This window comes from Schistocerca piceifrons, chromosome 6 (assembly GCF_021461385.2).
Source record: "Schistocerca piceifrons isolate TAMUIC-IGC-003096 chromosome 6, iqSchPice1.1, whole genome shotgun sequence".
In the NCBI taxonomy this organism is placed as follows: Eukaryota; Metazoa; Arthropoda; class Insecta; order Orthoptera; family Acrididae; genus Schistocerca; species Schistocerca piceifrons.
Window position 1 is genome coordinate 242418896 of NC_060143.1, and position 22774 is coordinate 242441669.

Consider the following 22774-nt stretch of genomic DNA (forward strand, 5'->3'; position numbering starts at 1 on the left):
TTGAAAATCATTTTACTGTTCATATCTTTGTAGTGCTAATAAACACATTGTAGAGCAGACCGGAAGGAGGGAACTCGTGATTTTTGGAAAGTGAAAGTAGTAGCATTGATGACTCGCCTGAAGAGTAGCCGTACTCGATTTGACATACTTAAATTGACATTACAGTATAAAATTGTACAAATCTACCATAAGATCAGCGAGTGTAATTTATAACGGAAAACAAGTGGAGACTTAAACATTTGACAGCTAATGTGTTCTGACATTTTTGGTTCATATAAAATATGGACATACTTCATACACAAGTCTGTACATATATCTAGAGGTTGTACAAATTAATACACACACCAAAAAGTTTTGCAAGGCCCGTTTCCCAGAACTCCTGAAGATAGACGTTGACTGTGGATATTGTCTGACAGACACAGTCCCTTTGACTGTTCAGAGACGTCACTATACCCACCAAAGATGTAAACAACCACGAATGAGCAGTGCCTATTAGACGGAGGGAGCCCGACAGCCGATCAGTTCCAGTCATTCTACCAGGAAAGATGTGGACGGCTCGTGTTGTCTGTAGTTCAACCATGCCTAGACGGTCAATGCCGCGGTTCGATCGCATCTGCAATGTTACTTTGTGCCAGGATGGGCTCTCAACAAGGGAAGTGTCCAGGGGTGTCGGAATGAACCAAAGCGATGTTGTTCGGATATGGAGGAGATACAGAGAGACAGGAACTGTCAATGACATGCCTCGCTCAGGGTGCCCAAGGGCTACTACTGCAGTGGATGATCGCTACCTATTGATTATGGCTCGGAGGAACCCTGACAGCAACGTTGAATAAGGATTTTCGTGCAGCCACAGGTCGTCGTGTTACGACTCAAACTGTGCGGAATAGACTGCATGATGCGCAACTTCACTCCCGACGTCCATGGGAAGGTCGATCTTTGCAACCACGACACCATGCAGCTTGGTACACCTAGGCCCAATAACATGCCAAATGGACCGCTCAGGATTGGCATCAGTTCTCTTTACCGATGAGTATCGCATGCGCCTTCATCCAGACAGTTGTCGGAGACGTGTCTAGAGGCAACCCGGTCAGGCTGAACGTCTTACACGCACAGTCCAGCGAGTGCAGCATGTTGGAGGTTACCTGCTGTTTCAGTGTGGCATTATGTGGGGCCGAAGTACGCCCCTGGTGGTCATGGAAGGCGCAGTAACGGCTGTACGATACGTGAATCCCACACTCCGAACGCTTGTGCAACCATATCGGCAGCGTATTGGCGGGGCTTTCGTCTTCATGAACGACAATTCGGGCCTCCATCGTGCATATCTTGTGAATAACTTACTTCAGAATAACGACATCACTCGATTAGAGTAATCTGCATGTTCTCCAGACATGAACCCTATCGCACATACCTGGGATAGATTGAAAAGGGCTGTTTATATACGACGTGACCCACCAACCAACCACTCTGAAGGATCTACGCCGGATCGCCGTTGAGGAGTGGGACAATCTGGACCAACAGTGCCTTGATGAACTTGAGGATAGTATGCCAGGCATGTAGCAATGCAAGAGAACGTGCTATTGGGTATTAGAGGTACTGGTGTGTACAGCTATCTAGACCACTACCTCTGAAGGTCTCGCTGTATGGTGGTACAACATGGAATGCGTAGCTTTCACGAGCAATAAAAAGGGTGGAAATGATGTTTACGTTGATATCTATTCCAATTTTCTGCATAGGTTCCGGAACTCTCGGAAACGAGGTGATGCAAAACGTTTATGGATGTGTGTATGATTAGTGGAAGTTATGCCGAGGAGGAAGTATTGTCTGATCTACATGGTACGCTACTGGTCAGGTACTTGCAGCGTAACACTTATGCTCCCTGTTAAAAAAGAATATTATTTGTTCAGTGCATCGAATTAAATATTTGTACTCACGAAAGTGTGGGATTTATGCTAAGTATTGTAAAGTTTATGAGCTGTACCTCCTAATCCATTGAACATTTCAATTATTAAATGTGACTTTGAAAGTAATTTTGTGTTGGATTACATTAATTCAGCTTTGACTTAACACCGTTTCCCAGTGTTGTTTCTGTTTTACGTTGACATATTGAATGGAGACCTTAAACCTACGGCTATCACAGACAGTGTTGAAGGGCAGTGATTGAAAAACAATAACATAAAGTTACATTCGGAACTAGCGTTGTGCCGAACTTCTCAGGAGAAAAGGTAACATAATTTTATAAGAACAGATGTTCCCCAAGCAAGAATGATGAATTGCTTCATTATTTATTTGAACTATAAAACTGCAATATTGGCTAACTCGTTTGGAACTTCTCAAACGTTTATTACTCGTATATAAAAGTAATGGCGTAACTGTCTTTAAATTAAAACAGTCAACAGTACTTTGATAAAATCAGTGACAGCAAATTAAATAACTTACACAAGGCACGTTTATTTTTTTATGAAACGATAATGAATGATGCCACCAACGCAGTAAATTTCAATAACTTAAATTAAATTTCTGAAGCAGTGCTGTAACTTATAATAATGTTTTTCTACGTCAATTTTATATATACGAGTATTTTTGCGTGTGCGTGCGTAGTGGGAATTTATTATGCAGTCATATACAAATGTGATTCATCACAAAGTGGACGGTGTTGTGATATTCTTAAATTTTATTAAAAATTCATACCTCATTTAAGGAGAATAAATGGTATCAGAGAATTTGTTTCAGAAACTCAGACGACGTTTGACGGGAGTGTCACTGTAATAATATTAGCGAATAAATAAAATTTTCCCGAAATTAGTGTATTGCAACCATTAAAAACTAATCTCATAATAAAAAATAACTGTTTCTGCTGTATCAAATAACTACCGCAGCCGCACACACTACTCATAACTCTTGCTCTCAATACAGTTTTCGTCATGTGCAGAAAATACTGTTGTTAATCAAACTGGTACCAAGTAAGGAATGTTACAACATACTGAAGGACCCACCGAGCGAGGTGGCACAGTGGTTAGTACACTGGCCACGCATTCGGGAGGACGACGGTTCAAACCCGCATCCGGCCATCCTGATTTAGGTTTCCAGTGATTTTCCTAAATCGCTTAAGGCAAATGCCTGGATGGTTCCTTTGAAGAGGAACCGTCAACTTTCTCCCCCATTCTTCCCCAATCCAATGGGACTGATGACGTAACTGTTTGGTCCCCTCCTCCCTATACAAAAAACCAATCAACCAACCAACCAACTGATGAACAGAATTCAGTCTCTCAAGACTGCGTCGCCACACAGAGAATTTCCCTATAGTGAAAGAACATGAAGTTACGTGCGGCTGCCTAGGTTGTAGATTATAATATTTGTTCTCGAAACATCGCAGCTAACATACATATAACTTTATTTTTCTTGTTTGATTCGTAAGATTTCCTAAATATAGTTTTGTAATGTCTGGGTACATTTGAAGATGCTTTACTTTCTCACTTCAATAGGAGGTATCTCAAACCCATTCAGTTTTGTAAGATTTAGAGAATCCTGAAAGGTTGTTGTATCGAAAAGTGTATCGAAAAGCATAGAAAAGTGTGCAGTACTGTCTCTACATGTCAGGATGGTGCAGTGGACGAACATTGTAGAAGTGTTTGAAGACAGCGGTTGTTTTTCAGAAACGAGTTTAAATTTCGATTGATAGGAATACTCTGTAAGACTAGAGTTTTTAACAACGCGTTACTAGATAGCTTTCAGTATAGTTTTATGCTGGCATGAACCAAGAACCTAAGCAGTGCAAAATGTGTACGGTCGTTTATTATGAAACACGCACACACGCACGCACACACGCACACACACACACACACACACACACATACACACACACACACACAAATATGCACACACATACAAACATTCACGCACAAACGAACAGCAAGAAGACTCAGTAAGTGAGAACGTAAAAGGATGCTTCGACATTAATTCTCTTACGAGAATACTGCTATTCATACGATACTAGGTAATAGCTCAACCAGGGAAAAAAACTTCATCTTATGAAGTTTTCCTAGCAATGAATTACGAGAATTTTGAGGACGTCCCCTCTCATCTTCAGTGGTTTAGTCTGATTCAGGGACTGGTAAGGATTATTAAAGAACGCAGTGTGGGCCGTGTTATCTGGACGTGGTCCTCCCCACAGCAAGCCCCCATCTGTGTTATTAACAAAGCGCTAGGGGCGGAGCCGACCTGCGCTGTGGATTGATGAAATTATGAAGGCTTAAGCGCGCTTCCGTATGAACTCGGAATAGAGGTTGCAATCCCGATAGATTATTAAAGAGTGGCAGAAATCTCTGTCCGGGGAAAATGGGCTCAAAACAGTATGCAGAGAAAATCTGTACGCTCGTGCATTTGCCACGTGTTGTGGGAAAACTAAGAGAAGTGGATGCAGATACGGATATGAAGAGAATGGGATAGCTGTTGTTATTCATATTTAGTCACTTTGTTGCGTCCACGTGTTATCTGTAAGGCACACTATTATATATGGGTAACGGCTTATGGCGTCTCTTTCTGTTTTGCTACGTAGCATAGAGTTGAAAGTGTGTAAACATATTCTTTTCTTGTCATGAATCTCAACACTTGCAGCTAACCGTTGTAATTTATTTCGTTATTTAAGTTGAGTTATGTATGCTCTTGACGGAGATGAATCATTAATTATATACGTGATATACGTACGATTGATATTTGTGACATTATATCGGATTTCCCGTACTTAGCACACCACAACATTTTTTTTTTTAAATGATGCCAACGAATGTCTTGGCGTGAAATTTTTTGTTTGCAAATACTTGAGGACTAACTGAATGATGAACTGCACATCATTAGGAATCTGCTAAGAATTTAAGAAAATCGAAAAAATTATAAAAGGCAGCAACGAGGAATGACAAGTGATCGATTAAGAGTATTCTACGTGCTGCCTTATGTCGAATCTGTTAAATTAGTTGTTAAGATTCTCCTGGATTTTTAAGATCCTAATTTACTGCCTAATCTTTAAAATCTAGATCAGTAAGAGATATCACTCCCTTTATGGCAGGTTATAGCTGCGTACCGAATCGACAGCTTTGCCTCTCGTGGTCTGTTCTCCAACCAGCAGAGCTATCCAGGCACCACTCATTATGCCTTCACTGCTCCCCTCCATAGCAGACTTGTTCCCCCACAACCTCTCTCCTGCTTTCAAAAGTTTGAGTCCTGGCCTGGTACACAACTTTAACCTGCCGGTACTATTCGAAACAGCCCTCACTCCGCTAAAGGGTGAAACACTGATTCCGTTGCAAAGTACACGGTCATATCTCCCTATAATATAGCTCATGTTATTAAACTCAGTTCTCGACTTGACAGGATATAAAATGACTTCCGGTGTTAGCAGATCGCCCAGAGTCTTGTCGAAGCAGGGCTGGGAAAGAGAAGCCAACTGCACCTACAGTAAAACTCTCAGAAACACTCAAGTCTTCTCGGAATTCTTGACTTTGCCTTTTATAGAGGTCCAAGGCATAATGTTTAATTTGCATGTGTCTGAATTTCACGACTAGGTACTGGCACAAAATAACGTCAGTTTAACACACTATTTCGTTTGGCTATCATTTTACTATCTTGTTTACTGTCAGCTGTCGATATGAATAGAGCACCAGTTTTAAAATTCTTCAAACAACACTGAAGTTATTTAGCTGTGTTGTAGTTACTTGACAGTACTTGGTGGATTTCGCGTAATCAGAAACCGGCAATGTACCTTCATTTTATTTAAAATCTTGCTTTAAGGAGTTAACGTGATCGGCATCTACAAGGCACCTTCCTTTTTTTTTCAGCCGATATAATGGCCGTAATATGTATATCAACGTTTTAAATTACAATCTGAATCCTAGCGCCCAAAATTTAGGTCTGCAAGGAAATTACAGTTATCAACAAGACAACGACCCAAAGCATACGGCTCTAAATACAAGGCTGTGTCTCCTGTACAATACCCCAAAACAACCTAACACCCCTCCTCAGAGCCCAGACATTAATCGTATTGAACACCTTTGGAAAGTACTGGAAGATAGCATCAGGAGAAGACACATTTCTAGCAAGAGAGACCTAAAAGAGGCACTCCAAGACGAATGGGACAAAATTCCAGCCTCTCTGACTTGGTCAGTCGATGCCCAGACGACTACAAGCAGTAATAGCTGCAATGCAAAACACCACTAAATATTAATTTTTGTAATTGAAATCATATTTTAAGATTGTAAACATAAAAAAAATGAGTGGATGAATACTTTTTGAAGTAGCCGTTGAATAAATTCTCCATTTTGTCGAATTTGCTATCGCTATGGATGGACTTATTTCCTTGTCCATCAATAAAAATCACTTACCAAGGATCGTTGCATACGACTGGATGTTCACATTTATGCTACCTTCTTTTCACGTGACATATACTTAGTTTTTTTTTTTTTAAATTACAACTACACAAATTCTTTTTGGACTCGCTGTTTGTGCTGGTTGCACGCGTTTTTCGTGCGCCAGTCACACGGCAGTATTAGAGCGTTGTTTTGCCTGCGGCAGCTGGCTACAGCAGGTGGCAGGGCAGAGCCCCGGTGCAGGGGTGCAGACGTGTTGTGTCGGCAGTTGTTTAAGCGGGCAATGCCATTTGCCGGCTGGCTGCGCGCGCCCCCTCTTCCTACTCTCCGGATTGCGACGGTAACCGCTCGGATTCGGCCCTGTGTACGCTGGATGCCAGGCAAATGCGAAAACGGAAAGAAAAACGGAAACCAGAACGAGAAAAAAAACCTCAAATAACAGTAAATTTCGCAAAAACCACCCGACGTAGCGCACGAGTTAGTCCAGAGCTCCAGCAGACCGCCTAGTCCCTTCTGGCCTCGGTCAGGAGGTGAAGTCTGGCGAAACCAGAGGACGCTTCATCCACGTCGCCAGTAATTTTTTAGTCTGCAGCAACTTGTCTCATGCCTGTTGCAGCATAATGATACTTTCAGCTTTGTTTTGTAAATATTAGGCCGTGTTTGAAAATGTTTCTAAACGTAAACGTTTCGTCACCGATTACTGCGCTCATAAACAGATGCTAGAAATGGAGAGGTAGTGGTTTCAAACCCAAACCACCTCAACTATTTATACGTGTTGGGGTAAGAATCAGGTGGTGACGCCATCAGACCGCTGAGTAGCACCGTCGCGACTTATGTGCGAAATGTGAGGCACTGATGCATACCTTGGGCTACAGCCTAAACACATGAAACTAAAATCTCCAAGGATAAAAATGTAGGCCAATGAAGCTTGCGTTGTTTTAGAGATGACATTAACTTATGGTGGTGATTCCTATGTGCATGTGTAGGGACTAGTTGTGAGATGTCCGAGATGTTACGTGATTGTTAAAGAATTTAAAAAAGCAGGCGCTGGATTCGATAACACAGTTGTACAGATAGGTGGCTGCACCCTTCGTCGTGGAGACTCCGGAGGAAGAACGAAGAAATAGTCTCCATGTCAGCATTCAGTTTACAGTCGAAGAAAAGAAACTACACTTCCCTGTAATTTCACTCACAAGTAACAACGCAAACTATTTTTTTTTTCGCGCGCTTTCCTTTATCGTTTCCCCTCCTACTTCAAAACTCTTTTACGGGCGGACGCTGGAGATAGAACTGAATTAAATGAGATCTGTATAATTTAGGGATACTTCTCAATGACTGCAAGTGAGTAACGCCTAGGAGTGAGAGTCCTAACTGCAATAATTAGGAGATGCTTGCAGAAAAGAGACTGCTGTTGCTATCCGACCGGATAGCCGTGCGCGTTAAAACGCGCGCTTCTGGGACGGGAAGGCGCCCCGCCCCGTTTCGAATCGGCCTGGCGGATATGTTACGGGCCACGACGAACCTCCTGGCCCGAGACTATGGTTCCGCACTGGAGAACGCATTTGCTTTCATACATAAGAGAAATCGGATAGCAAAGTAGTAGGAGCCCAACTAACAAATGAATGTTAGTACGATGTTATAAGTTTATTCCTAATATTTTTTTTCTTTTCTTTTTGAGCAGATCATGGTACCCTGGATGTTAATCCGAAGACAGTTATAATGCCACTTCTGTGATCTAAGGCTGACATATGGAATAAGAAATTTACAAGACAATTTGCCTAAGGCAGTGTGCCTAGTCTTTGTATTTATTCGATTTTTCTTCTGTACACTGTTCCGAACAGCAGCTTACGGGAATCACGTGCCACACTAAGACTTGCTTATCTTAATCACCATAAATACTGTACAAGCCACTGCAAAGTGCATGGAAGAGGGTACGTCGCAACAACATTATCAATTTTCTGTCGTGATGGCTCTGAGCACTATGCGACTTAACTTCTGAGATCATCAGTCGCCTAGAACTTAGAACTAATTAAACCTAACTAACCTAAGGACAACACACACATCCATGCCCGAGGCAGGATTCGAACCTGCGACCGTAGCGGTCTCTCGGCTCCAGACTGTAGCGCCTAGAACCGTACGGCTACTCCGACCGGCTTTCTGTCGTGATCCATGCTCACACTGAGTAAGAGAGAAATGAGTATCTGAACGCCTGTGTAGGTGCCCTAACCTCTCTCGCTCTCTCTCTCTCTCTCTCTCTCTCTCTCTCTCTCTCTCTCTCTCTCTCTCTCGTGACTCCTGTGTGAGGTACAGTTTGACGAGAGCATAATCGTCGTGTACTGTCGTCACAATACAGGTTCTCTAAATGCACCCAACAGGGATTACGTCGTCTTCATTCCAGGGATTGCCAGTTCAGTTTCCCAATCATTTCTTTTGCGCTTTCCCGTTGGTTAACACGATCTATCACGATCCCAAAAGCGCGTCTCTGAATTCGTTCGGCGTCTGTCGACAGGCCTGCTTTATAATAACTCCACCTACTAGAATAATACTCTAGAATTGGTCGCACTAGCGTCTTGTAAGCGATTTCGCACTCTCCCAGACCACTTCCTGCAAGCCTAAGTCTTTCATTCGCCATCCATAATACTGACATTATGCTATCGTCACATATTATATCACTTTTTAGAATTACCCATAAACTCTTCCACGATGTGTTCATCACTATTATTGTAATGACCCACTGTACGGTTCTCTTTCTTTATTATAGACATTTTTTAGACTTATCCAGAGTCATTACATAAAATGGAAACGTCATCTACACCTACATCATACTCCGCAAGCCACGTAATGGTGTGTGGTGGAGGGTACTTTCGGTACCACTATCTGATCCCTCCAACCCTGTTCCACTCGCGAATAGTGTGTGGGAAGAATGATTGTCGGTAAGCCTCTGTATTGGCTCTAATTTCTCGAATTTTCTTCTCGTGGTCAATACGCGAGATGTATGTGTGTGTGGGGGGGGGGCGGGGGGGGAGGGGGAGAAGGGGGGGAGTACTATGTTCTCCGATTGCTCCTGAAAGGTGCTGTCCCGAAATTTCAATAGTAACTCTCTCCGTGATGCACAGCGTCTCTCTTATAACGTCTACCAGTGGAGTTAGTTTAGCATCTCCGTAACTCTCTCTCGCCAGCTAAACGATCCCATGACGAAACACACCGCTCTTCGTTGGGTCTTCTCTATTTCCTTTATCAGTCCTACCTGATAGGGATCCTAGATAGTTGAACAATACCCAAGAATCTGGCAAACAAGCGCCGTATAAGCCACTTCTTTTGTGGAAGAGTTATATTTCCTTAATATTCTTCCGATGAATCCGAGTCTGGTACCTACTGTTCCCAATGTCTGTTTTATATGGTCTTCCACTTGAGGTCACTCTAGGTAGTTAGACCTAGATATTTTACGACAGACGCTGTCTCCAGCTGTATGTCATCAATAGTGTAGGTGTACAGTAGTGGATTTCTTTTCCTATGTATGCGCAATATGTTACATTTATTTATGTTCACGGTCAACCTCCAGAGCCTGGACCAATCATCAATTCTCTGCAGGTCGTTCTGCAAATTCTTACTGTCTTCTGGTGTTGCTACTTTGGTATAAACAAGTGCATCATCTGCGAATAGCCTTAAACAGCATCCGACGCTTTGTACTAGATCATTTGTGTATATTGTAAACAGCAACGGTCCTATCATACTTCCCTGTGGTACTCCGCATATTGCCTTTAAATTTTTCGATTTTATTCCGATAAGAGTGACGTATTGAGTTCTGTCTGCGAGTAAGTCTCGAATCCAATCGCAAGTCAGTTCCGATACTCTGTAAGCTCGTTTTTTTTTCATTAAATGGCACTGCGGGACGGTGACAAATGCCTTACTGAAATCAAGGAACATTGCGCTGTGGATCTCGTGGAGGAACAGAGCGAGCTGAGTTTCGCAGGATCTCTGTCCGCGGAATACACGTTGATGTTCATTTTTCAAAAACGTCTACTTTATCTAAATTTTTGTGAAATTCTTTACGATCTTCCAATAACGAGTATTTCCTGTGCACATCTGCGTCGTCAGCGGAAACCCTTATACAGCTGCTAATTTCATTTGATAAAATGTCTGTGTACATTGAAACCATCATAGTTCTGCAATGGACTCCAAGACAGAGAGACTGACTACGAGGACCGCCAGAACGATGGAACGAAGACATGGGGAAGGCTGCTTTAGTCATCTAGCTGAACATCGTCCAAAACGGTTCCTCGAGGAAGAAGAACTCGCGTACCAGAGCTCGGTACTTGGAGAGGCCCCAACAGTTAATGACAGAAATGGCTAATAATAGTGGTGATGATGACTCCGTGTGACCGTATTTTGATTAGTAGTTGAAAGTCTTACGGAAATATTAGGAAAGAATACATTTGTGCGAGTGGCAACTAGGAGTGAGGCAGTTGAACCGGAGCGGACAAAGCTGGTGGGACGGTATCGGAACGCCTGCCCGCGCTATCTCGGCGTCGCGTGCCCCGGCGCTGTTAGTCGCGGACGCGGCCTGCCGCCGACCGCCGCTCGTAAATCGCGTCCGTGCCCGCGTGCTATTCAAACAGACAAGTGTCCGCTAATGGGAGGGCCAGCCTGCGTTGCCGCAGCCGCAGCCGCAGCCGCACCGCGGACCTGTGGCACCACGCAAATAGCCTGACCGCAGCGTTCTCCAACTTTCATATTGATATTCACGTAGCGAAGTGAAGCGTCACCACTTTGTCCAGTATCACTTGAAGATAGTAAAATTCCTTCGTTTCTTCCATTCCCCTGGTGGTTCAGAATCGTACGTCTAGCACCTACTATGCTGCTATCTATCTTAGAGCCTCGTATCGTGAGTCGCCGACTTTATCGCTACTCCGATGATTTCTGGTGAACAGCCCTACCTGAGCCGTGTGAGGCTGGCGTTGATGCCGTTCATAGCTTGACATCTTGTAAAAGCGATAGTGGCGTCTCGTTTTCTTAGTGTGTTCACTGGCGCCACCACGTCTGCTCGCCTTGTCCCTCTGTGAGTGGTAGCAGCAGCGCTTGTCGACAGCGCGTACTGCAGTACCATCTTTGGGGCTCTCTCTGGTATTTCCTGGTCGTCGTGTGTCGAGCGAGTGGAGTAAGAACGGAACAGCATTGAGGACCGTACAGCCAGTACTCGCCCGACCTCTGGCGACACACATGCACTGTCCGACGGAAGGGTGTTTTAGTTGAATGCCTCGTCATATTCGAGTAGTGCAACTTTCATCTGTGTGTGTGTGTGTGTGTGTAAGCCCACCGAAGTGCCCTCATGGCAGTGAGTTGTCAGTCGACGATTTATACTGGGATATTTTCCGTGCCTGACTTGAGTGAGGACGACCGTTGGTTGGTCGTTCGGTAGGTCGTCGCAGCGGACGAGATGCATTTGGTCTTCCGACCGCTTCTGGCTTCTCTGTGTTTGTGCCGACTTTTAATTCGTCCGTGTTGTTTCACAGTGACGGGTTTTAGTATTGTGAGTTGTTGGTGGAATTGTTTTCAAAATGGTTCAAATGGCTCTGAGCACTATGGGACTTAACTTCTGAGGTCATCAGTGCCCTAGAACTTAGAACTACTTAAACGTAACTAACCTAAGGACATCACATATATCCATACCCGAGGCAGGATTCGAACCTGCGACCGTAGCGGTCCCGTGGTTCCAGACTGTAGTGCCTAGAACCGCTCGGCCATCTCGGCGGGCTGGAATTGTTTTCCCGGATGCGTTTGTATCCTGTGGTTTTGAATGAGCAGTTATTTTAATGCTGTCTGCGTACTGCATTTGGTGAGAGTTGCGAACGGACGTAAGTTCGGTTTGGGGCGCAGCAGCGAGCAGGTCCATGCAGAGCGAGGGCAGGCCGTGGTTCGGTCGGCGCTTAAGCTGCCCCTAGTTTGAGTTGCCATCCTGTTACGTGAGTACAACTCTTGGCTGCCTTTCTCACCACTTACACAGCTGTAGTCACCTTCCTCAGGTCGGCCCAGGGAGCACTGTGGATCACTCCGTCTTATTTGGACAAGTTGCCATAATTGTTTAAAATTTACTCTAATGTTTTAACATGTTATTGCCTTCCCCACTTGTATTTATGGCCTCCAGCCGTTATTTGTTTGTAACACTGATTGTGGCGTTCAGCCGACAAATTACGTATTTTCAATTTTTTCTTAATGAGGCCTGCAGCCGTCACTATAGTCTGTTACAGTTAGTTAAGATTGTTTTTAAAAAAAGTAATAGTATTTTAAAATGCAACTGCCTTCCTTACTTGTAATTCAGGCCTTCAGCCTTTGAGTATTCTGAAAATTGCTTGTGGCCTTCAGCCCCCAATATTTTGAATCCTTCCTTAATCAAGCTTTCGGCCGCTATTGTTTGAACATTGCTTGCGGACAAATAATATTCAATCCTGTTTTAGTGAGGCCTTCAGTCGTCACTATAGCTTCTTGTTATTAAGATTATTAGAAAGGGTTTTATTATCTTTTAAAGTGTAATTGTCCACCTTATTTGTAATTCTGGCCTTCAGCCCTTGTGTATTCTGAAATTGGTTGTGGCCTTCAGCCCAAGAATAATTTTCAACCTTCTTAATCACGCCTTCACCCATTGATTGTGTGTAACATTAATTGTGGCCTTCAGCCGACCAATAATTTGCAGTTTTTTTAGTAAGGCCTTCAGCCGTTACTATAGCTTGTTACCGTTTTGATCGTTAAGAGGAAAATATCTTACTATTTGTTAATGTGTAACTGCCTTCCTCACTTGTAATTCATGCCTACAGGCGTTGCGTATTTTTGAAATTGCTTCTGGCCTTCAGACGACGAATAATTTTGAATCTTCTTAATCAGACCATCGGCCGTTGATTGTGTGTAACATTGCTTGTAGCCTTCAGCCGACAATAACTTGCAATTCTCCTAATAAGGCTTGCAGCAGCCACTGTAGTAAAATCTTTAAAAATGATTGTTGAGAGTTTTTTGTAAAAATAAAGTGCATGTGTTTTCTGTGCAACCAACGGTAACTGATTAGGACTCGTCCACAACTTTTCCTGCTTTCCCTAAGTACCAAGCCTCACTACCCAGGCATAAACAAGCATAATAGTTTTCCTTCCAGTCTCCTGAGGTCTTCTACCGTCCTGAATGTACGAGTCTCGCCACAGAGGCCGCTGCCTGCGGCACCACACTGCTGCCGCCAGCCATCTACCCTCCACCTCTGTTCCCTGCCAAAGATCACGTGACACCTCCTACTATGACGGAGGACCTCCTGTAGCCCGGCGTAGTGCAGCAGCTCGACGTGGTAGAGACTCAACAAGTCGGTGGATATCCCATGCATAAATATTGCTCCATGCTGCTTCTACAGCAGACCACAATTGCGAAAGTGTGGCGGTGCAGGATTTTGCGCACGAACTGACCTCTCCTTAATGTCCCATAAATGTTCTATGGGAGTCATATTGGAGGATCTTGGTGGCCGAATCATTCGCCCAAATTGTTCAAAATGTTCTTCAAACAAACAGCCAATACTTGTGGCCCAGTGACATGGCGCTTTGTCAACCACAAATATTACATCATTATCTGATAGTCTGCAGGTAGCCGAACATTACCATTTCGAGTCAATGATCAGGTGAACCAAATGATCTAGACTATTCCATGCAAACACAGTGTACTCCATTATGGAGCCAATACCAGCTCGCACAGAGCGTGTTTGACAGCTTTGATCTATGGCTTGGTGGGACCTGTGTCTCACTGACACCCTACCGCCTGCTCTTACCAAGTGAAATTACGACTCGTCTGACCAGGAAACGGTTTTCCAGTTGTCTAGGGTCGAACCAATAGTTTTACGAGCCCAGGAGAGGCGCTGCAGGTGATGTCGTGCTGTTAGCAAAGGCACTCGCATAAGGTCCTCTGCTTCCGTAGTCCATTAACGCAAACTTTTGCCGCACAGTCTTAATGAATATGTTCTTCGTATGTACAACATTGATTTCTGCGGTTATTCCATGCGGTGTTGCTCGTCTGCTAACACTGAAAACTTTCTGCTCTCGTTCATTAAATGAAGGCCATCGGTCACTGCATTGTTCGTGTTGAGACGTAAACTCTGAAATTTGGTATTTTCGAAACACTCTTGATATTTTGGATCTCGGAATATTGAATTTCGAAACGATATCCAAAATGTAATGTCCCATGCCTCTAGCTCCAACAATTATACCGCATGCAAAGGATCCCGTGACTTACTTTTTTTTCTTTTTTTAAAATCTTATGGGCCTTAACTGCTAAGGTCATCAATCCCTAAGCTTACACACTACTTAACCTAAATTATCCTAACAACAAACACACACACCCATGCACGAGGGAGGACTCGAACTTCCGCCGGGACCAGCCGCAAAGTCCATGACTGCAGCGCCCCAGACCGCTCGGCTAATTACGCGCCGCGTGACTTACTTACTACACAGCGGGTCGGTGTGGCCGAGCGGTTCTAGGCACACTAGTCTGGAACCGCGCGACCGCTACGGTCGCAGGTTCGAATCCTGCCTCGGGCATGGATGTGTGTGATGTCCTTAGGTTTGTTAGGTTTAAGTAGTTCTAAGTTCTAGGGGACTGATGATCTTATATGTTAAGTCCCATAGTGCTCAGAGCCATTTGAACCATTTGAACTAACTACACAGCACAGTTCCGTCAACGCACTGTCCATTTATACCTTGTGTACGCGACACTACTTCCATCTGTCGACGTGCATGTCACTATTCCTTTTGTTACCTCAGTGCAGTTTCATCCGCGATCCGGCTGTATTGGTAACATCTAGGACGATCTTCAGCAGTCGCACACCGTGAGAGGCTCCGTGGCCAAGCGCTGACCTTCCACTGTCCTTCAATATGGAGCTATGCCGAACGAGTGCACTAGCAACTCATCGGGAGTCGTTGAGTGACCACCGCCGACTTATAGTGATCCCATGGAAGCATCTCTAGGCATTTCTGACCATCACTCACCACCACCGGTTGTTAGAATCGTTTCTCGGTGGATCTCCTCAGCCACCTACGAATCGCGGGCACCTAAAGCAGCTCAAAGGACATTCCAATGTATCGTGTCGAACTCAGATTCTGAATCGAGTTATCCACCAACAGATTCTTCAAAGTTTTTTTTTTCATTGTGCGTTAAGTAATGCACCAATAGACTTTCGTTTTGTTTGATTATTTATTTAACAAAGTTCATTACTGTGGCTAGCTGGTTTCGTATCTAGTAGCCATTCAGTCACGAACTTGAAGTCGGACTATTGTTCCTCACTAAATATCACAATTAATTAGTTCATAGGTTCTGCTCTGAGGGCCCCGCACAAATTTAATTGTGTATAGAGGTAGTTAATCTATATTTTGATAGGTGAGTTGACCAGTATTAAATTATGTGTCATAAGTGGCACTGCACTGAATTAGAAGCTTAAATTTGTAACTCCATCAAGGGTTTGTAGGCCTTAGTATTCGGTATAAATTTCGACCTAATACTTGCACCAGTTCCTCAGAAACATTTGTCTTAATACTCAGACAGAAAAAAGCACAACGAAGTGACCGACTGCGGCACGGGAACCTAAAAACCAGGGCGATGACCTGATGGAATCCTTCTATATGACATTAGAATTTGTTTTTCAGCTGCACGGTTTTGTCGTCTTTAAGATCATAGTACCTGAGACAGTCAGAAAGTAAACCATAGATTCCACAAGGAATAAAGGTGTGATGTGGAACAAAAAGGAAACTCTATCTACTATCTAGGAACAGCTCTTATTTTAATACATTACGAAGAATAGTGGAAAATACTTAAGCAAGTAATCCAGCAATCTGAGCAGCTTTATTATGAGCAAAAAGATAATTACATGACGCAACATAAAAAGTAAATGGGATATAGAGAAGACAGACGGGTGGGGTCAGAAAGAAAGAAGAACCATTAGCTCTTAAAATAAATGAGACTTTTGGTAAAAAGTCCTCGTGGTGTTGCAAACCTTTCTAAAAAGTACACTATTGGCCTTTAAAATTGCTACACCACGAAGATGACGTGCTACAGACGCGAAATTTAACCGGCAGGAAGAAGATGCTGTGATATGCACAATGCTTCTCAGAGCATTCACACAAGGTTGGCGCCGGTGGCGACAAAATGGTTCAAATGGCTCTGAGCACTATGGGACTTAACTTCTAAGGTCATCAGTCCCCTAGAACTTAGAACTACTTAAATCTAACTAACCTAAGGACATCACACACATCCATGCCCGAGGCAGGACTCGAACTTGCGACCGCAGCGGTCGCGCGGTTCCAGACAGTAGCGCCTAGAACCGCTCGACCACCGCGGCCGGCCGGTGGCGACACGAACAGCAGTTGACCGGCGTTGCCTGGTGAAACGTTGTTGTGATGTCTCGTGTAAGGAGGACAAATGCGTACCATCACATTTCCGACTTTGATAAAGGTCGGATTGTAGCGTATCGCGATTGCGGTTTATCGTATCGCGACAATGCTGCTCGCGTTGGTCGAGATCCAATGACTGTTAGCAGAATATGGAATCGGTGGGTGCAGGAGGGTAATACGGAACGCCGTACTGGATCCCAACGGCCTCGTATCACTAGCAGTCGAGATGACAGGCATCTTATCCGCATGGCTGTAACGGATTGTGCAGCCAAGTCTCGATCCCTGAGTCAACAGATGGGGACGTCTGCAAAAGAACAACCATCTGCACGAACAGTTGGACGACGTTTGCAGCAGAACGGACTATCAGCTCGGAGACCATGGCTGCGGTTACCCTTGACGCTGCATCACAGACAGAAGCGCACGCGATGGTGTACTCAACGACGAACCTGGGTGCACGAATGGCAAAACGTCATTTTTTCGGATGAATCCAGGTTCTGTTTACAGCATCATGATGGTCGCATCCGTGTTTGGCGACATCGCGGTGAACGCACGTTGGAAGCGTGTATTCGTCATCGTCATACTGGCGTATCACCTGGCGTGATGGTATGGGGTGCCATTGTTTACACGTCTCGGTCACCTCTTGTTCGCATTGACGGCACTTTGAACAGTGGACGTTACCTTTCATTCGATCCCTGCGAAACAGTACATTTCAGCAAGATAATGCACGACCGCATGTTGGAGGTCCGGTACGGGCCTTTCTGGATACAGAAAATGTTCGACTGTTGCCCTGATCAGCACATTCTCCAGATCTCTCACCAATTGAAAACGTCTGGTCAATGGTGGCCGAGCAACTGGCTCGTCACACTGCGCCGGTCACTACTCTTGATGAACTGTGGTATCGTGTTGAAGCTTCGTGGGCAGCTGTACCTGTACACCCCATCCAAGCTCTGTTTGACTCAATGCCCAGGAGTATCAAGGCCGTTATTATGGCCAGAGGTGGTTGTTCTGGGTACTGATGTCTCACGATCTATGCACTCAAATTGTGTGAAAATGTAATCACATGTCAGTTCTAGTATAATATATTTGTCCAATGAATACCCGTTTATCATTTGCATTTCCTCTTGGTGTAGCTATTTTAACGGCCAGTAGTGTATTTTGTTTCTGTCTCTGACAATTTGTGTTATTAGTTTCAGTGAACAGTGCCGTGGAATATCTGAGACCAGTCACTTTTGCCGGTTTTTTCCAAAGATATTTGAAAAGGTTGTGCTGAAGAGTCTTCCCAAGCATCTGTCTGCAAATAATATATTGCCCAAGTCACAGTTTGGGTTCCTTAAGGGTTACGATATAGATGGGACTATTTACAAGTACAGTGAAAATGTACTCAACTCATTAGAAAAAAATCTGATGCTACTGGAATTTTCTGTGATCTGTCAAAAGCATTTGGCTCAAAAGCATTTTGCTGTGTGGATCACACAATTCTCTTAAGTAAATTGGAATATTAAGGTTCACTAGCGGTACGGCAAAACGGTTCGAATCTCACGTAACTAAATGGAAACAAAGGATGTCGTTGCGAAATACATGTGGAGTAAGCGATCAGTCTTCGTCTGATTGGGAATTAATTACGTGTGATGTTCCTCAAGGTTCCAGCTTGTGTGTTGCTGTTTCTTCTGTACGTTAATGACCTCTCGTTGTTACATTGCCAGATGCTAAGGTTGTTTTGTTTGCGGATGATACAAACATTGCAATAAATAGCAAGTCAAGTACGAATTTAGAAATGACTGTTAATCAAATTTTCACTGACATTAATAAATATTTGAATCTAATTCACTGACAAACTTTTAAGAGACCCAATATATGCAGTTCAGGAGCTGTAAGTAATTTCCTTCGAGGACGTGAATAACTTATGAAGACTTACAGACAGAAGTGATTCACAGTGTTAAATTTCTGGGATTATAACTAGATTCTAAATTCAGTTGGGATGGAATCCCACAGAATTTTTGAAGCGTCTAAACAAGTCTATATTTGCAATGTGAATGATGTTAGAAATAGGAGATATAAATATAAAAAAGCTTACATACTTCGGTTACTGTCTTTCTACTACATCATGACATCATAAGACTCATTTGTGATGTAAACTCAAGTAGTCAACTAAAGACGATTGGACATTCAACAAACAGTGTCGCCGCGGTCCACAAATAATTTTTTGTTTCCAGAATGAGAGTTTCACTCTGCAGCGGAGTGTGCGCTGATATGAAACTTCCTGGCAGATTAAAACTGTGTGCCAGACCGAGACTCGAACTCGGGAGTTCGAGTATCGGTCCGGCACACAGTTTTAATCTGCCAGAAAGTTTCATATATGCAGTTTCTTATCAGCGCACACTCCGCTGCAGAGTGAAAATCTCATTCTGGAAACATCCCCCAGGCTGCGGCTAAGCCATATCTCCGCAATATCCTTTCTTTCAGGAGTGCTACTTCTGCAAGGTTCGCAGGAGAGCTTCTGTTAAGTTTGGAAGGTAGGAGACGAGGTACTGGCAGAAGTAAAGCTGTGAGGACGGGTCGTGAGTCGTGCTTGGGTAGCTCAGTTTAGATAGAGCACTTGCCTGCGAAAGGCAAAGGTCCCAACTTCGAGTCTCGGTCCGGCACACAGTTTTAATCTGCCAGGAAGTTTCAATTTTTGATGTTTATAGCTGCCTAGTAATGACAATGCCTTTGTTCTTTTTCTGTAGCATTGCGAAGAGCCTTCGAAGAGGACTGCAGTTACATAACGTGCGTGAAAAGTGATCAAATATTAACAAGAAAACAGCAGTGCAAACCGCTGTTCCTAACATCAGAAGAAAGGTGTCTCATTTGCGCGTGCAGTGATTCGCAGCACAGTTATCTTCTTATTATTTTCATACACGCTGTGATGAAGTCCTCTTTGAATGCTCTTTCTAATGCTACACAAAAAGAATACAGTCTCACTAAAAAACTAAGTCGCTGTAAAATTCGGTAGCTATAAAAGATAAAGAACTGTAAATTTACTTTATCGATTTTTTTGGAGCGGTCTGTCTTAGCTTCCTCAAACTATATGTCGCAGCCAAGATGCTAACTCACTATTCGCAAAAGAAGTTCCGCACTAGATTAGAGATGAGACAACTTGTGACACATTAAGGTTCTGTGGCACACCGGGACTCCAAAGCAAGCGCCTAACTTTGGAGGGCAGTTCTCACACTGTTCTATCATCACAGCATGCCTGGCGTTTGGATAAGACAACCGATTGGGACCTCTTCCTCGTCACCGCTCACTGATCACCTAGAGTCTGGCACTCAGCGTTTAACTCTTAGCAAATGACAAACTGGAGAAGTAGCTACGGGATTCCCACTATCGGCATTTGCAACCCTAGGCATCCTACAGTGCGAATTGCTGTACTTATAAATGTTGGAAACTGACCTGTCTCGTGTGGCCACATGATGAAGAGAGACTGCAGTACATCCACCACTAGCTTAACCAACTGCATGCTAATATCTAATTCATCAGGGAAACTGAAAATAATTGTGTGCTAACATTCCTCGATCCGGAATTATTTATAGAACTTGATGCATCACTGGACCACAGAGTGTACAAGGACACTTGAAAGCGGTGCTGAAGAACCTACGATCCTGTTCCAGAGCCAGTGGCTACAACAGAGGAACGATACATAGCACTATAGAAACACAAAATAAAACATAAGTGATGAAGAAACAAAACAGCACTTCTCTCTCACTCGGTACATATAGGACGTAAGTGAAGGAGTTACTAACGTTATCCAGGACGAGTGGAAAAAGTTCGTCGGTTGAAGTAGCAGCAAAATCAACGATGTCGTCAGCTATACAAAGGATGCTGTCAGTAAAGCTACACATCCCCGGAGCGTATGAAATCATCAGTGAGTGGGACACAACTACGTATTAACACATGCCTAGCAGACACAAGAGACATACAAGAAACAAGCAAGTCAACAGTGGTAGCGCATCATAAGACGTGCGGCAAAACTATACAGCACCAGGAGGTTATATTCATGTATTTAAACATCTGAACTATTATAATGAATTGATTTGATTAGGAATCCTATATCATTTCGTAATCAGATGATCTTATGCTTCTATTAATTAAATATTGTTATGTGGGTGGTCTATGACTTATGCTACACCAGGGCCATCCTTTTCTAATTAATTTAATCCGGTTCACTGAGTTTTAATAAAAGTATTTGAGCCTACCGAAGTACGCAAGTTACAAATGACCACTACCCCTAGTTGTTTTTGTGTCCATAACCTATGAATAACATTTGAAAACGGACTCCATCTGAATAGTTACATTTAAAATACGGTAGTACTAATTAGGATAGTATATCACACTGAAGTCAGTGGCGGCTCGTAACCGAACATAAGCCATGATGTCATTAGCGGCTCGCTTTTGAACTATGTTTACTAGAAGTTTTTGCTTCTCTTATAGAATATTTTCATGCTCGTAAATTTTCGGTATTAATTATGAGTCACATCCTCAAGTCAGTTCATAAACGTTGATGAGCCGAATTATTACGAGTACCTGCTTTTCAGGCCCACCTTTGGAACGCAGTATCGCCGCTATTCTGCTTGGCGTCAGTTCTCTACACACAGTTCACGTAATTCCCTTAAATTAGCCCGATCGCTGTGGCCGAGCGGTTCTAGGGGCGTCAGTCCGGCACCGCGCTGCTGCTACTGTCACAGGTTCGAATTCTGCCTCGGGCATGAATGTATGTGCTGTCCTTAGGTTAGTTAGGTTTAAGTAGTTCTAAGTATAGGGGACCTCAGATGTTAAGTCTCACAGTGCTTAGACCCATTTGAACCCTTAAATTACGGGCAATCGTGCAATGAAGCGGAGCTGATGTGGTCCATAGGGTTCAGATCACTTGAATTTAGTTGTCAAGACAATGCCATAGCCCTAGGGGTAGTCCATAATAATGTTTAAGTAGTACCCAGCTATCATGGCAGCATTGATTACTACCCAAGTGCCATGGAAGCCAAGTTGAATGTCACACATCGCATAATACTGCCCCCACCAGCCAACGTCTTTGGCGAGGTCGTTGTCTCGAACTACTGCTCACCCGGTGTAAAACGAAAAATTCATCCGACCAGAAGTCACGTTTCCATTGATTCAGGGTCCAATTTCCATGGTCCTTTGCCAGCTGCAATCGTAATTGAGGATGCAGTTGGGTCAAAATGGTGTTGTCTACTATTAATCTCAATTTTCAATAATGTTATTTAGCGATATGCTCCGAAACAGTGATTTATTCACCAGCTTTTTACTCTCTCCTGTAACCGATCGCCGCCTAATGCTTCACAGAACGAACAATCCTCCGATCTCAATGTTATGTGACGTCCATCACCTTGTCGGCTACTAGTGGTTCAACCGCACTCCAGCAGTTCTCCATACACTTTCACGACATTAGCACGCGAACAGCCGACCAGCATAGCCGTTTTCGAGATTCCAAGCCTTTCACACATTCGCTTGTCGGTGGATTTCCCCTCTGCGGACCATATCGTCGCTTCAGTTATTCTCCATTCGTCTCTGCTCCGTGGTTGGCAGTGGTCTGAATGTTTCGGCTAGTCAGTCCATAAACAAGGCGTAAAAAAAATGGTCACTTATTCCCGCAGGGGTAGTATTTATCAAAATCAGAAGAGAAGTCCCTATCAAATGTTCCACAAAATTTCGGGCATGCAGCCGCATAAATTTCACTTCTTCTTCTAATATTTCAGCTGTGTATCCGTGGCCGCGTGCGCAATATCGCGTCTACGGGTTTACAAGGACGGAGCAAGTGCTGGAGCGTCAGTTACCTCGGCTCTCTCTCAAGATGGGTGGACGATATATAGCCGAAATATTAGAACAAGTGACATTTTTGCCGCTGCTCGTCCAAAATTTTATGTAACAGTCATTGCGGCTCGAAAATATGGAGATGCAGTTCCTGTAACATGTCCGGAAAACGATACCTGTTGAGGTACGGGCCAGTCTGCTACA